The sequence below is a fragment of the Pteropus medius genome, unplaced genomic scaffold (genome assembly GCF_902729225.1).
Source record: "Pteropus medius unplaced genomic scaffold, Ma_sr-lr_union100, whole genome shotgun sequence".
Lineage (NCBI taxonomy): Eukaryota > Metazoa > Chordata > Mammalia > Chiroptera > Pteropodidae > Pteropus > Pteropus medius.
In genome coordinates, this window is record NW_024345483.1 from 923285 (window position 1) to 932820 (window position 9536).

A 9536-nucleotide genomic window follows, 5' to 3' on the forward strand; every position below is an offset into this window, starting at 1 on the left:
GAGGGTACATCATCTTTGCAGACAGCCTAAGTGGACTGCAATTTAAAACCTAAGGAAGCGGAAATTCTTCCAAACTGTGCCTAAAATCTGTTAAGGGATCACAAAGCCCAGAAAACTAAATGAGGTCCCCAAAGACAGAGGAGAAAGAATGTATTTATTTATCCATTTGCTTATTCACTCAATTACACATCTGCTTGCTCATCAAATTAGTTAACTTACTCAGTCACTCTCTTATTCACTCTTTCCTTCCTTCATTCAGTGGCTCAGTTATTTTTCCCTTCCTTTTCATCTACTCACTCACACACTATTATTCCTTCTCTTCTTCCCTTGCTCACTTCCTCACTCACATACTTTCACCTACCTCCCTTGCTCTATATCACTCATAGTGCCATGATGACTTAGGGCTTTAGCTGACCTTATAGAGTTTCTCCAAATACACCTTAAAGTGGGAAGAAAAAATTATGAGCTTTCATAGTATTAGCTGGCTTATCCCATACTTTTTTTTATTCAACCACACCGCTTGAGAATTTGCTCTGTGCTGGGAACAGAGAGATACAGATGATGTTGACCACACCCTGACCTGGCTTGAAGCCTATTTGGAGAAATAAGTATTTTCACAAACACCTATATTTGATGTAGAACTCCATAGAGGAACCTCTTGATTCTATGAGCCAGACCCTGGGGATACAGAGAGGACTAATACATGGTCTTACTTTCACAGAGCTTAATATCTGGTGGTGGAGAAAGAAATAGGACTAGATAACGAATAAAATATGAGTAAGCTGAGTTGCTGTAATATGAAATTCAGGTAGTGATGAACTCTTCTCAGTGAGAGATTAAGAAAGAGTCAACATTAGCTCTAGGACTTAAAAGAAAGGTAGGTTTTTGTGGAACAAAGGTAGATGAAAGGAAAGTGCTTGAAGCACATGCATGATCTATGGGTAGAAAACTCAAGGAATGTTGGAGAATAATAAACAGTTCTATTTTTCAAAGCAGAGGCTATGTGGAAGGAAATTGGAAAAAATAAGGCTTAGTTCTCAAACGAGGTTTTGAATGATAGTTGAGGTTTGATCATAGAATAAGAGAGGAGCCATAGATTGTTTTTGAGCATAGCTACACCATGATGAGAGCTGGGCTCGAGGGATAAATTTGGAAGTGAAGTCGAAGAGAGCATAGAGACTCTAGGCAAACAGATCCTTGTGGAGCCAGGAACTCCTGATGGACTGAAGTAGGAGAGTGGGGAGAGAAATGCAGAAGGAAAAATGAATGCGAGTATTGTGGAGGAGGCTGAATCAACAAAACTGAATGTGAAGGATGAGAGTGAGATAGAGATGCTTCAGAGGTTTTCAGAATAGGACAAAAGGACGGTGGTTCTTTGACAAAAATAAAGAGTGAACAGAGAACAAAGGAGAAAAGATGAGGAGTTTGGTGGTGGATATATTGAATACCCTGAGCAATAGTCAGGTGAAAGTGTTCAGCATGAATACATGAATACAATAGGTCCAGAGCATAGGAAGAAAGCTTAAATTAAAAACAGATATTTGTGTCATATTAATTAGCATCTTAATCAGAAATCCTTAACCTTGAGTACATAAGTGGACTTCTGGGGGCTTATAAGATATATTCTGCAGGTAGAATTGACAAACCTTGATAATGGATTTGATGTTGTCAGGGCAGATGTTTCCAGATTTCTGCCAGGAAAACTGATTGGATAGAGATGTTATTTATAAAGATAATGAATAATAGAGTAGGACCGGGCCTGGAATTAAGTTGGGATAATATGAGTTAAAAGTTAGATACAATGACTTTTGGATGCCTGTAGGCTATCAATTGGAGGCATCTACTAGGCATTGGCCTCATAAATTTGGAGATTAGGAACATGATTTGGGCTGAAGATTGATTTGGGGTGGTTATAGCCAAAGTAGATGAGCTCATCCAAAAAGAGTGTGGAAAATGAGAAGAGGAAGCTTAGAAAGTGATGAAAACAGAAGAGAGAAGAATGAATTCCAAATTTCTGGCTTGAGTCTATAGATGGGTGGGTAATGTTAACTCCCAAAATAGAGAACACTTGTGAAATTTTGAGAGTAGTGGTGAGAATATAAGTTAAGTTTTACACAGATTTAGAGGTGCTCATGGAATATGCAAGGGTCACTTCTCAAGTGTTTCCATATATGAGCCTGGAGCTTAGAAGGGCTGGAGACAGATTCTTGAATTTACCACAGAGATAATGGCTGAATCTGGGGAGTGGATGCAGTCTCTAAGGAAAGAGTATAAAAGAGTAAAACAGAAAGGCTGGGACAGAATTTTGTAGGTGAGCAGAAGAGCAGCAAAAAGTAGTTCAAGAAGATTGATGGGAGCTAAGGAAGGAGAGGGATTCTAGGATGAAATGGAATATGAGGCTGAATGTCATCTGGCAGGTACAGGAGGATGAGGCTTTGTGTGTTGGCAATGAAGCAGTAATGGGTGACCTTGGGATAAGTGGGGACAAGACCAGATCCAAGGCCTTAAGTTACTAGAAGGAAGAGGAGGTAACACGTAGAGCAACTATTGCAAAATTTTGATCAAGAGAGAGACAAGCCTCACAAGGAGTGAGAAGTTTTATTGTGGTGTTTGTTTGCTTGTTTGTTTGTTTGTTTGTTTTAGAAATAGGAGAGATAATGCTGCAATGAACATAAGGGTGCATATATCTTTTTGATTATATCTTTTTCATATTCTTTGGACAAATATCCAGAAGAGAAATTGCTGGATCATATGGTAGCTCTATTCTTAGTTTTATGAGGAAACTTCATACTGTTTTCCCTAGTGGCTGAACCAATTTATAATCCCACCAACAGTGTACGAAGGTTCCAATAGCCAAGACGATGGAAACAACCTAAGAGTCCATCAACAGATAAATGGATAAAGAAGATGTGGTATATATGTGCACATGGAATACTACTCATTTATAAAAAAGATAAAATATTGCCATTTGTGACAACATGAATGAACCTTTAGGGTATTATACTGAGATGTCAGGCAGGAAAAGACAAAAACCATGTGATTTTACTTACATATAGAATATAAAACAAAAAATAAACAAAAGAAAAAAGACACATAGATATAGACAATAAATTGGTGGTTACCTGAGAGTAAGGGGGTGAAGGGAGGGCAAAATGGGTGAACGGTTACAGATAGAAATGAAACTTCCGGTGCTGAGCATACTAGAGTGTATACAGATATCGAATTATAATTTTGTACACTTAAAACTTATAAAATGTTATTAACCAACATTACCACAACGTAAACAAAGAAACAAGCACACAAATAAATATTTTTTTCTTCAAAAAAAATTCATAGGGGAGATAAAAAGGGTTATAAGCTTAGGAAAAAGAACAGGAGAAAAGAAAAGATTAAAAATGCTAAGAAGAAAGGACAACTGATGGGGAGAGTCCAGGTAGGGACAACAGGGGAATTGACATCAGAGGCCAATACAAAACAAATGTTTTGATAAATGCACAATTGCAGAGAAGAGAGTTTTCGACAAATTACCAAATGGTTTGAAGATTTACTTGATTTACTGTATACTCACCAATGCTTGAGCATAATCATTCTTAGATCCTAGACTTAGTCACTATTTATCAGTTCTAAATGTTGCTCTAGGTGGTTAGAGAGGAGGCGACGAATTTCCAGGAGAAATGGAAGCAGCATATTTGTGCAGCTCCGTTTCTGGAGGAGAGCAGCGTACATCTCTGGAGCATTTATTGCCTCCTTCTTGGCCTGTGGTCCCTCCCATGCTGCCTTCCACCCATTCTAAAATCACCTTCGCCCTAGGGCTGTCTGAGAGCAGGTCACTCAAAGGGACCCAGAAGCACAGGGTCAAATACATAGCTCTTGTCCAAGAGGAGAGAGAGGTCTTTCTTGGCTCCAGAAGGCAAAGAGGGGAGAGAGAGAGAGAGGGTGAGGCAAAGGAGGGGGCTCTGGTGGGTCATGCTGAGAGAAAATGTATATGTGTGAGAGGTCACCCCACCCTCCCAGATCCCCAGCATTCCACAAACTTTCTCACTCCCAGAAGTGTGGTTCCTTACAGGCTACAGCCTGGTGGCGGCTCTCTCATATGTTCATTGCTCAGAGGCTGGTGCCAATATCTGGAGGCACACTCTTCCTTTGGTCCACCACTTCCACACAGAGCCCAGAGGGTCTGAGAGGTGAGTGGTATCTGTGTGAAAGAACAGGCTTTGAAACAAACCACTTAACTCTTCTGTACCTCAGTTTCTTTGTTGATAAAAAGGGCGAATGACATTTACCTTGAAAAGACATGAAGATTAAGAGATAATGCATGCGAAGCAACTGTTGATATAAATTAATCCTTCTCCAGAATCCACTGGAATCTCATGAGATGGAACTAAGACCACAATCTTTGATTCACTTCAGCCTGGAAAAACAGCAGATCTTAACATATCATTAGGAATTCTCAATACTGTTTTATCCCTCCCCCCAATGACAATTGATGTTGTCTGATTTACAAGGAGAAATATGTGATTTGCAGTGACTGTCAATTTCTCTACTGCTCTGTAGGGGATTTGGCATCTTTGTTCTGTCATGTAGGAGAATACCCAGCCTGATCGTTCCTCACTCAGTGGCACCTCATTGTGGCGCCCTGCGGGTTTCCCTGTTGGACACAAACTCCATATCAGAACTGCCTACATAATTTGTGGGGTCCAGTATGAATGAAAATATGGGGTTCCTTCTTCAAAATTATTAAGAATTTCAAGATAGGGACAGAAGACCATTAAACCCAGCATGGGCCCTGAGCAACTAAACTGGTTGCACACCCGTGAAACAGACCCTGCCCCAAATCCATCCCCAGTTCCTTGAACCTGTTAAAGGACAATCCAGAGCAAAGTCATATGTTCATCTGAAAGACATTTGCACTGGAAGAAGTCCCTCTGAGCAAAGCAGTCCCTCCAGATTGTTTCTCCGAGGAGCCCACCAGGCAGCTGCCTGGTGGTTATATATAGCTAAAGCCCTCAGAAACAGAGTTCTGACATCACACACCTGGTGGAAAACTTGGTCTCCTCTGTCATCAACCAGAAACTGTCTTTCTTCTTGCTGTTACTTTTTCTCATCACTCCAGGTGATTTTTACTCTCCTGACTCCTCTGCTATGCATGCCTGCCCCTATCACAGGTGTACTCCAGGATGGGGGCTGAGTGGTCTGCTGGGCCTGGGGGTCACGGGCCCTCTTTTCTAGCATCACTTTACTTCCCAACAGTAATCTTGCTCCTTAGTAGGTGGCACTCTCTCTCTCTGGTGATCTCTCAGATAACACTGGGAGGAAGAAGGCTTCCTTCCTGGGTCTCTGGGGAAAAGTGAGGAGAATGACAGGGATGGAAGCCTGAATGGATGGACAACCCTAGAATAGCACTACTCAAAGTGTGGTGCATGGATCGGTGCCAGACTGCAATGACATAAGCACAGAAATTGAGAGTTTCAAAACTTTTATAGAAATTTGATAATGCCTATTAAATTTAATGATAAAATAATAAAAAATAATTTATGTCTTAATTTTCACCCTTCTAGTAATTCAGTTTTATTGCATTTACCATGCAGTTTGGAAATCTAAAAAGGTAATTAAGAAAAAAACTAAAACAAAACAGAAAATAGGTGCTTTGCATCAGATAGTTGCCAGCCTTGCCCTGGCATCCCTGGCTGTAGCATAGTGGAAAAAGCACCGAGGTGGGAGTCAAAAGATCAGAGTTCTCATCCTGATTCCTTCCTTTACTTGGACAAGTTGTTTAGCCTCTGAGCTCCACTTTCTTCATTTGTAAATGTCTCATAAGGACCATATGTGATCTTGGACCAGAAGGTGCTTTACAAACTGTAAGGTGCATTGTTAAGTAAGGGACACATTGCGAGGATGCTACATACCAATTTGTGGCCACTCCATGCCCCAGTGGCCACTGGGTACTAGCACAATGGTAAAAGCATAGCCTCTGAAGCCAAGCTGGCTGGATTGGGACTCTACCTCCATAACTTATTAACTTCTTGGCTCCTGCATTTTCTTACCTATAAAGGAATACTATGAATATCAACCTGGTAGGGTTGTGGTGAGGATTAAGTGAGAAACACTTAGAATAGTGTGTGGAGCATAGTACACAATAAGTGGTAGCTAATAATGTAGTCCGATTATACTTCCTATTCTTGTCACTCTACATTACCATTTTGAGATTTACCTATGTTCATAGTTCTTCCCCTATAATTCATCATTTACAGCTTCCATACTTCCTTTATCCAGTCCCATATTGATGCCTTTATATTTTCTAATTGGTTACTGCTGGTGTAGAAGATACTATCGATATTAGAATATTGATATTCCTATCTAGTAAACATGCTGGACTCTTTCATTAGTTTTTACAGTTTATGAAATTCTCTTGGTCTTTCTATGTAAATGGTCACATCACTTCCAAATACTCTTTTTCTTCCTTAACAATCCTTACACTTTTACTTCTTTCTAGGTCTTTACATATTAATTTGGGATATGATAGCAGCATCCTCATCTTGCTTCCTATCTAAAGTTTCTCCTCTGTTAAGTGTGATATTTGTTGTGGGTTTTTAATAGATGGTCTTGATAGGGATGAGGGATATCCATTTAATTTCTTTTATCACAAATAGGTGTTAAAGTTTAGAAAATGTTTCTTATGCACCTATAAAGGTATTTTTTCATTGTTTTCCTCAACTGTATTAATGTGATAAATGACATTGATAGATTTCCCAATCCTGAACTGTTCTTGCATCCTGGTAATAAATTCTACTTGAGCATGATGCAATCTTTTTGTTTGTTTCCTTGTTATGTTTTGCTTTTAACACACTATTAGATTTAGTTAATATGTGGTTTAGCAATTGCTATCTATATTCTCAAAAGACATTTCTTGTAAATTTTTTATTTTGTTGTCCCTATCCAGATTTGGCATCAAGATTATAGTAGCCTCCTAACTTAAGTGGGTACCTTTCCCACTTTTTCTGATCTCTGGAACAACATATAGAGAAGAGAAATTACCTTTTCTTGGGAAGTTTGATAAAACAATCAACCTATAAAATTATCTGGAACTGATTCTTTTGAGAGGATATGAGCTTTTCATCACTACCATGACCTTACATGATCATTGGTCTAGTCAGTATTCCTGAGCCCATTTTTGCATTAAAAAAATCAAGCATTTATCTATTTTCTCTGGTTTTCAGACTTTTGTTTTCCTACCAGATTTCTCATAATGACATCCCTAAAGAACAAGACCTAGGCTCCACTCCTGAGTATGCCATTCTTTGGACAAATGAAATTGAGATCAGGAAAGTCTGCCTCATCTGACAAAGGACAGTGGGGCCACTGGATTCCCAGTGGTATGTTTGACACAAGAGTAAGTTGTGGACTCCCGTCTCTTAAGAGCAACAGGTAACTCAGCTCAGATACAAACGAAAAAGGAATAAAGAAGAGGAAGGGAGAGGATAACAGCTGCCAAGTGATTCCTGCTTGCCAAGTCTAGTATTTTTATACCCTGGGTGATCAAATCTGGTAAGAAGCCCTTTGAAAGAACTCTTCCTGACCCCTCTACGACATTTAGGCAGAAAAGGAACCCTATTTTCCCAAGGAGGCAAAATTTCACCTTGTCACATAATGAGGCAGCACCAGTCACCTTTTCTCTCTTGATATTCTCTTACTTAACTATCTATCTCCTGTTTTTTGTGCATTCATTCACATTACCTCTGCACCACCTTCTCTACTGGCTTCACTGGGTTTTGCTTGTTTGATGTTATATTGGAGGAAGAAGTGTGAGACTTGTCTCAGCATAATCATAGCTGTAAAAAGAGAGTAACAATTAAAACTGAGCCAGGTTTGTTTGTTTAATGAGAACAGAGCCAGCTCTTTTGCCCTCTCGCCCTAGACCTGAGGTGAAAGTTTCAGGATTCTTCTCTCTGAATTACACAAACTGCTGCTCTAATTGTACTTAGGAAAAGCCATTTGTGTTCAATCCCAGAACATCTTCTCTCCCTCCTTCCTCTGATCATTTGGGGATTGTTAGTGGCAGATGGCTGAGGCTTTCCAGTGGCACTGTTTTATAGGTCCCACATGGCCCTCCAGGCTGCCCCCCGACCCTTGGCTCAGCCATTATCTTTCTTTGCTTGGTCTCAGTGTTTAGGATCAAAGTTTCTTACATCATTCACTATCCAGATAGAAATTCAGTATTCTTATCAAAAGAAGTAATGGGCTGAGGCCTTGCATCTTTCCATACTAGAATGGAAAGGCCCAAAAAGAAAATGGTCCATCTCCAACTGACCCAGGTGCCCATGGATACCAAATGGATTGCCTACTTGGAATCACTCTAGGTGGATATTATGGTTTCCTCCAACACCAAGCCCTGTCAATGTTGGATTGTTGGCCAGTGGGCTACATCATTATTTAGAAACACTTCAGCTTGTCGATGGCTATGCCACCCTGAACGTGCCCGATCTCATCTGATCTTGGAAGCTAAGCAGGGTCGGGCCTGGTTAGTACTTGCATGGGAGACCACCCAGGAAGACCAGGTGCTGTAGGCTTTAAAAAAAAAAAGAAACACTTCAGCTTAATAGGATTCAAATTACTTTTCAGAGGGACATGGAGAGAGTATTTCTGTGTGGGGAATTGCAGATAGACCATGAGAAGTCTTGAGAAGTCTTGAGCCTTGAGAAATCTTTTCCCCCATAGCAGTCTCGTCCTGTCATTCTGCCAGAAAGGCTGTAACCCAATTGGCCCTTGGTCCTCTCCAACTGCCCTGAGAAACATCTCTCTCACCACCTGTCTGGGGGCTGCCTTGGACATTCAGTTTCCTGCCTGAGAAATAGACTCTTCTTTATTGATGATAACTGACAGTTGGAACTGCAACTCTTTCTGAACATCACTGGTATTTGTGCCCAGGGTACAGCCTTAGCCAGACCACTAGAGAAAAAAATACAGAGACAATAGAAGGACTGATGTACTGTTTCCTTTCTATGTGTAGGACCATGAGGAGCAATCTTTGTTTTATTTTATGGAGCTTAAAGTAGCCCTCAAAGGAAAGTTATTGACATAATTCTAATAACTCCATGGGGACATGTGGTAGGCAGAATTCTAAAGATGATTCTGTAAGACATCTGTTCTCAGGTTATTAAATTAAATGCTAATGTAGATAATATTGTAAAAGGATTCTGCAGATGTAGTTAAAGTTCCAAGTCAGTTGACTTTAAGATATGGAAGTTACCCAGGCTGGTCTGATCTAACCATGGGAGACCTTTGAAAGCAGAGTTTTCTCTAGCTGGTGGCAGAAAGAGAAGTCAAAGAGTTTCAAAGCATAAGAATTCAAGGCACTCTTTCTGACTTTGAATATGGAGTGACCTCTGGAAGCTGAGAATAACCCTCGAGTGACCCCCAGCAAAGAAAATGTACATCTGTCCTACAACTATATGGAACTCTAATGAGCTTGGTAGCAGATTCTTCCCCAGAGTCTCAGAAAAAAGCCCAGCCCACTCCATACCTTGATTTGTGAGACC

The 9536-nt window shown here is 40.3% G+C and overlaps 1 pseudogene; it reads left to right on the forward strand.

The window, feature by feature from the left end:
* The first annotated feature begins 8448 nt into the window (after window positions 1-8448).
* On the forward strand, window positions 8449-8567 carry LOC120611526 (uncharacterized; annotated as a pseudogene).
* Window positions 8568-9536: the final 969 nt, after the last annotated feature.